The sequence below is a fragment of the Equus quagga genome, chromosome 2, assembly GCF_021613505.1.
Source record: "Equus quagga isolate Etosha38 chromosome 2, UCLA_HA_Equagga_1.0, whole genome shotgun sequence".
NCBI classification, from domain to species: Eukaryota; Metazoa; Chordata; class Mammalia; order Perissodactyla; family Equidae; genus Equus; species Equus quagga.
The window spans coordinates 45,565,170-45,572,962 of NC_060268.1; the positions used below are offsets into that span (position 1 = coordinate 45,565,170).

Consider the following 7,793-nt stretch of genomic DNA (forward strand, 5'->3'; position numbering starts at 1 on the left):
ACTTATAGAGGCCAACAGATTCTTAGAGAACTGGGGTTCCAGGGCCCTGACAGAGTTGACTCCAAAGGTGAACCAAAAATATCTAAAACTTCAGCTCAAACTTGTCCCATCTCCATATTGACAAGAAATTAGAGGCAGCTTTGAAGAGGGAGGTTGGAGGTTGGGTTAGTCACAGATGAATTAATTAAAGCTGCTTCCAACTTGAAAGCTCAACTCACGTTTAGGAGAATTCTAAAATATCAGCCTCTCACTCTAAGCGCCAAGGAGGGAAAGAGGCTGGTGTTCTCTGAAAACTAAACTAAATTAAACTTCAGTCTCCACAGTTTTTTCTACAGAATGTCTAACACACAATAAAACAGTTACAAGACATACAAAGAAGAAGGAAAATGGGGCTCATAATCAAAAGAAAACACAGTCAATAAAAACCAATTCACCGAGAATCCTGCTATTGTAATTAGCAGATGCAGACTTTAAAACAACTGTTAAAAATATGCTAAAGATTTTACAATATGGATTGGATTACACTGCATGAAGAGATGGGGTATTTCAAGAGAAACAGAAATTCTAAAAAAGAAACAAATGGAAACTTTAGAACCACGCAAACACTAATCATAAGAAAACTGGCATGTCTACATTAATATCATACAAAGTAGACTTCAAGACAAGGAGCATTAGCAGACATAAATAAGGTTATTTCAGGTTGATAAAAGGTCAATTCATTAAGAAGACAAACAAATGATAAATGTGTTTGTATCTAACAAAACAGCTTCAAAATAAATGTAGCAGAAATTGATAAACCTAAAGGAAAATATAGGCAAAACCACAATTATAGTTGGAGATCTTAACACACCTCTCTGAGTAATTGATGAATCAGGGATACACAAACAAATCAGTAAGGAGATAAAAGATTTGACAATATTATCAAGCAACTTAACCTAATTGACATTTACAGAACAACTACACCCCACAGCTGCAGAATACAAAATCTTTTTAAGTAATGGAACACGGAACATACACCAAGATGGACATTTGCTGTACCAAAAGACAAGTCTCAAAATTTCAAATAACTAAAATCATTTAGAATATGTTCTCTGACCAAAATAGAAAATAGAAAACAGTAACAAAAAGATACCTAGAAAATCCTTAAACATTAAATAATCCATTTATAAATAAAATATGGCCCAAAGAAGAAATGATAAGGAAAATAATAAAAAATTATAAGGAGGGTGAAAGGGGTTATTAGGCACATGTGTGTGGTGATGGATTATAACTAGGATGCAATCTACACAGAAATCAAAATATAATGATGCACACCTGAAATTTATATAATGTTATAAACCAATGTTACCACAATAAAAAAAGTTTTCTAACTGAATGATAATGAAAGATAACAAAAGCACAACAGATCAAAATTTGTGGGATATAGCTAAAACTATCCTTGGAAGTTTTAAGTTTACAACTTAAAGTACTTAGGAAGCTAAAAAAATGAAAAGATTTCAAAAATTAAGTAGAAAAAGGAATAAAAAAGATATGAGTAGAAATCAATGAAATAAAAATATGAAAACAGAGAAATCAACAAACCAAAAGTTGGTCTTTTAAAAGATGAAAAAATTCATAAACCCTTAGTAGACGTAAATTTAAGAAAATGAGAGGAGGAAGAGCCAAGATGGCGCTGTGAGTAGTCCTCTTTGTCTCTCGCCCTTCGAGTCTACAATTATTTGGACACTTATCGCTTGACAAAGGATATCCAGACAGCATCTCAGGACGTCTGAGACACACACGCGACTATACATCGGAAGGCGGATGGACTTTCCTCCGGGAGGAGGTGGAAATAGGTGAGGGCTCTCCAACCCCGACGGGCAGCCTGGTACCCGCAAGCGGCTTTCTTCCAACGGACGCCCCCAGAGGATCCACGCACGTCTAGGGCAGGAGCGAGAACACAACAGAGGAGCGACGCTGGAAACAGGTGACCAGAACCCTACCTAAACCCCCTGCAATTACTCCTAAATGCAGAGGGAAACTTTGGAGTTGCACACCTGAGCCCGCGGGGAGAGTCTCTCCCCGCCATTGGCGGGGGGATCCAGCCTGGTGCTCGGGGCACCCGGAGGGTCCCAGAGAGAGACACGGAGGGCACGGAGATCTCCCAGCTGCCGTTGCCCGCCCCGTGGGACTACGGATTGCCGGAGATCTCGGAGAGGACCGGGGCGGGGGGAACTTTCAAAAGGCCGGTCCTGCGACCCGGAGGGGAAACGCCGGAGCTCCGCCCGGGCAGCAGACAAAACTCTCTGTCTGCCATTAGCAGAGGGGCCACACCCAGCATTCACGGCTCCGGCAGAGGCCGGGAGAGAAGCCCTGAGGGCGGGGCGACCCCCAGCTGCCGTTGCCCACCCCGTGAGGCTAGGGATTGCTGGAGATCTCAGAGAGGACTGGGGCTGGAGAGAGTTCCAGAGACCCAGCTTAGTAGCCTAGGGGGAAACCCTACAGGCTCACAGCAGCCTTAGGGAAAGCCTCTGCACAGCACCAGTAGAAGGCACCCAGCCGCCAGCCACAAGGCTGGAAGACCCCAGGGCAAAAGCAGCATAGCTAGGTGTACTAACCACAGACTGTAGAAGATGCCAATAGCTATCCTGCGACCTATAGAGGACAAGTGAGATTTGGTGGGTGCCGACAGCAACGGAGCGACAAATATAAGTGATCCCACCCCTGGCTGCTGGAAAAGCCCATAACACCGTTGCAGACCCCAAGGAGAGAGCACATCCAGGTGGGCTGCAACAGTAGGCACCTGCAGCCTGAAGCCCCCCTGTGACGGCCCCCACGGCAGAGGAGGGAATCCAAAGGGCCACTGTGGCTACGAAGAGGGGCCCAGGCCCAGTTAGCAACTACGGACAGGATTCCTGGTTGGTGAAATATAAACAGCTGCTCCTCCCTCCGCAGCAGCTGAAACAAGTGAAAGGAGCAACTAAACTCTATTTCCATGCGGAGGCACAAATCAACAACATCAAGCAATATGAAAAAATACATTAAATCTCCAGAACAGAAAGAAAGCAACAAATACACACAAAACAATCCCAAAGAAAATGAGATGTATAACCTAAATGACGATGACTTCAAAACAGCCATCATTAAGATTCTCAATGAGTTAAGAGAGAATTCTGACCGACAACTCAACGAGTTCAGGAGCTATGTCACAAAAGAGTTTGATACGATAAAGAAGAACCAAACAGAAATATTGGAAATGAAGAACACAATAGAGGAGATTAAGAAAAATCTAGATGCTCTGAACAGTAGGGCCGATAATATGGAGGAAAGAATTAGCAATTTGGAAGATGGCAATATAGAATTGTTGCAGGCAGAGGAGGAGAGAGAAGCAAGACTTAAAAGAAATGAAGAAACTCTCCGAGAATTATCAGACACAATTAGGAGATGCAACGTAAGGATTATAGGTATACCAGAGGGAGAAGAGAAGGAGAAAGGGGCAGAAAACCTATTCAAAGAAATAATGGCCGAGAACTTCCCAAATCTGGTGAGGGAGATGGATCTTCAGGTGACAGAAGCCAATAGATCTCCAAACTTTATCAATGCAAGAAGACCAACTCCACGGCATATAGTAGTGAAGCTAGCAAAAGTCAACGACAAGGAGAAAATATTAAGGACAGCCAGGCAAAAGAAACTAACCTACAAAGGAACCCCCATCAGGCTATCAGCAGATTTCTCAGCAGAAACTTTACAGGCTAGAAGAGAGTGGAATGATATATTCAAAAATCTGAAGGACAAAAATCTACAGCCGAGAATTCTCTACCCAGCGAAAATATCCTTCAAATACGATGGAGAAATAAAAACTTTCCCAGATAAACAAAAATTAAGGGAGTTCATTGCCACAAAACCTCCTCTTCAGGAAATCCTCAGGAAAACCCTCATTCCTGAAAAATCCAAAAAAGGAAAGGGGCTACAAAACCAAGAGCAGAGGAGATAAGTAGAAGGACAACAACAGAGAGTAGCAGCTCTACATCAGAACAGATTAAACCATGGGACGAGAAACAAAGGAAACTGAAAAAAACCAGAAAACAAGACACAAAATGGGAGTGGTAGGCCCCCACGTCTCAATAATCACTCTAAATGTAAACGGATTGAACTCCCCAATCAAAAGACACAGAGTGGCAGGATGGATCAAAGAACAAGATCCAACAATATGCTGCCTCCAGGAAACACACCTCAGCCCCAAAGACAAACACAGACTCAGAGTGAGGGGATGGAGAACAATACTCCAAGCTAATAATGAACAAAAGAAAGCAGGTGTCGCTATACTAATATCAGACAAGGTAGATTTCAAAGCAAAACAGATAAAGAAAGATAAAGAGGGACAGTATATAATGATAAAAGGGACTCTCCACCAAGAAGACATAACACTTATAAATATATACGCACCCAACACAGGAGCACCGAAATTTGTAAAGCAACTCTTAATAGAACTAAAAGAAGACATCAACAACAATACAATAATAGTAGGGGACCTCAACACACCATTAACACCAATGGACAGAACATCCAGACAGAAAATCAACAAGGAAATAATAGAATTAAATGAAAAATTAGACCAGATGGACTTAATAGATATATATAGAACACTTCATCCAAAAACAGCAGGTTACACATTCTTCTCAAGTGCACATGGAACATTCTCAAGGATTGACCATATTTTGGGAACCAAAGCAAACATCAATAAATACAAGAGAGTTGAAATAATATCAAGCATCTTTTCTGATCATAACGCTATTAAACTAGAAATCAACTACAAGAAAAAAGCAGAGAAAGGTGCAAAAATGTGGAGACTAAACAACACGCTTCTCAACAAACAATGGATCATTGAAGAAATTAAAGAAGAAATCAAATATTATCTGGAGACAAATGAAAATGAGAACACGACATACCAAATCATTTGGGATGCAGCAAAAGCAGTCCTAAGAGGGAAATTCATCGCAATACAGGCTCACCTCACTAAACAAGAAAAAGCTCACGTAAGCAACCTCAAACGACACCTAACAGAACTAGAAAAAGAAGAACAAACAAAACCCAGAGTCAGTAGAAGGAGGGAAATAATAAAAATAAGAGCAGAAATAAACGATATTGAAACAAAAAAGACAATAGAAAGGATCAATGAAACAAAGAGTTGGTTCTTCGAAAGAATTAACAAAATTGACAAACCCCTAGCCAGACTCACCAAGAAAAGAAGAGAGAAAGCGCAAATTAATAAAATCAGGAATGACAGAGGAGAAATCACAACAGATACCAATGAAATACAAGAGATCATAAGAGAATACTATGAAAAACTATATGCCAACAAATTGAACAACTTGGAAGAAATGGACAAATTCCTAGACTCATACAATCTCCCCAAACTGAATCAGGAAGAAATGGAGAATCTGAATAGACCAATCACAAGTAAGGAAATAGAAACGGTAATCAAAAACCTCCCCAAAAACAAGAGTCCAGGACCAGACGGCTTCTCTGGAGAATTCTACCAAACATTCAAAGAAGACTTAATACCTATTCTCCTCAAACTGTTCCAGAAAATTGAGAAAGATGGAGAACTCCCTAACACATTCTATGAAGCCAACATCACTCTGATCCCCAAACCTGACAAGGACAACACAAAGAAGGAGAACTACAGGCCAATATCACTGATGAACATAGATACAAAAATCCTCAACAAAATTTTGGTAAACTGATTACAGCAATACATCAAAAAGATTATACACCATGATCAAGTGGGATTTATACCAGGGACACAGGGATGGTTCAACATCCGCAAGTCAATCAACGTGATACACTACATCAACAAAATGAAAAACAAAAACCACATGATCATCTCAATAGACGCAGAGAAAGCATTCGACAAGATCCAACACCCATTTATGATAAAAACCCTCAGTAAAATGGGTATAGAAGGAAAGTACCTCAACATAATAAAGGCCATATATGATAGACCCACAGCCAACATCATACTCAATGGACAAAAGCTGAAAGCCATCCCTCTGAGGACAGGAACAAGACAAGGGTGCCCACTTTCACCACTCCTATTCAACATAGTACTGGAGGTGCTGGCCAGAGCAATTCGGCAGGAAAAAAAAATAAAAGGAATCCAAATAGGTAACGAAGAAGTAAAACTCGCGCTGTTTGCAGACGACATGATCTTATACATAGAAAACCCCAAAGAATCCACAGAAAAACTATTAGAAATAATCAACAACTACAGCAAAGTAGCAGGGTATAAAATTAACGTGCATAAATCAGTAGCATTTCTATACACTAACAATAAACTAACAGAAAAAGAACTCAAGAACTCTATCCCATTCACCATCGCAACGAAAAGAATAAAATACCTTGGGATAAACTTAACCAAGGAAGTGAAGGATCTATACAATGAAAACTACAAGACTTTCTTGAAAGAAATTGACGATGACATAAAGAGATGGAAAGACATTCCTTGCACATGGATTGGAAGAATAAACATAGTTAAAATGTCCATACTACCTAAAGCAATATACAGATTCAATGCTATCCCAATCAGAATCCCCAGAACATTCTTCACAGAAATTGAACAAACAATCCTAAAATTCATATGGGGGAACAAAAGACCACGAATTGCTAAAGCAATCTTGAGCAAGAAAAACAAAGCCGGCGGAATCACAATCCCCGATTTCAAAACATACTACAAAGCTACAGTGATCAAAACAGCATGGTACTGATACAAAAACAGGTCCACAGATCAATGGAACAGAATTGAAAGCCCAGAGATAAAACCACACATCTATGGACAGCTAATCTTCGACAAAGGAGCAGAGGGCCTACAATGGAGAAAAGAAAGTCTCTTCAACAAATGGTGCTGGGAAAACTGGACAGCCACATGCAAAAGATTGAAAATCGACCATTCTTTTTCACCACACACCAAAATAAACTCAAAATGGATCAAAGACCTAAAGATTAGGCCTGAGACAATAAGTCTTTTGGAAGAGAATATAGGCAGTACACTCTTTGACATCAGTTTCAAAAGAATCTTTTCGGACACTGTAACTCCTCAGTTGAGGGAAACAATAGAAAGAATAAACAAATGGGACGTCATCAGACTAAAGAGCTTCTTCAAGGCAAGGGAAAACAGAATTGAAACAAAAAAACAGCTCACTAATTGGGAAAAAATATTTACAAGCCACTTATCCGACAAAGGGTTAATCTCCATAATATACAAAGAACTCACACTGCTTAACAACAAAAAAACAAACAACCCGATCAAAAAATGGGCAGAGGACATGAACAGACATTTCTCAAAAGAAGAAATGAATATGGCCAATAGACACATGAAAAGATGTTCATCATCGCTAATCATCAGGGAAATGCAAATCAAAACTACACTAAGATATCACCTTACCCCCGTTAGATTGGCAAAAACATCCAAAACCAAGAACGACAAATGTTGGAGAGGTTGTGGAGAAAGAGGAACCCTCATACACTGTTGGTGGGAATGCAAACTGGTACAGCCACTATGGAAAACAGTATGGAGATTTCTCAAAAAGTTAAAAATAGAAATACCCTATGACCCAGCCATCCCATTACTGGGTATCTATCCTAAGAACCTGATATCAGATATCTCAAGAGTCCGTTGCACCCCTATGTTCATCGCAGCATTATTTACAATAGCCAAGACGTGGAACCAGCCTACATGCCCAGAAACTGATGATTGGATAAAGAAGATGTGGTATATATACACAATGGAATACTACTCAGCCATAAAAAAAGAC

General features: G+C 40.1%; 1 protein-coding gene across 6 annotated transcripts in view; it reads right to left on the reverse strand.

Moving 5' to 3' along the window:
• The window catches only part of FAM227B (family with sequence similarity 227 member B), a 217,312-nt gene that overhangs the window by 190,480 nt on the left and 19,039 nt on the right, over window positions 1–7,793 (reverse strand). The gene's annotated exons all lie outside the window — the stretch shown is intronic.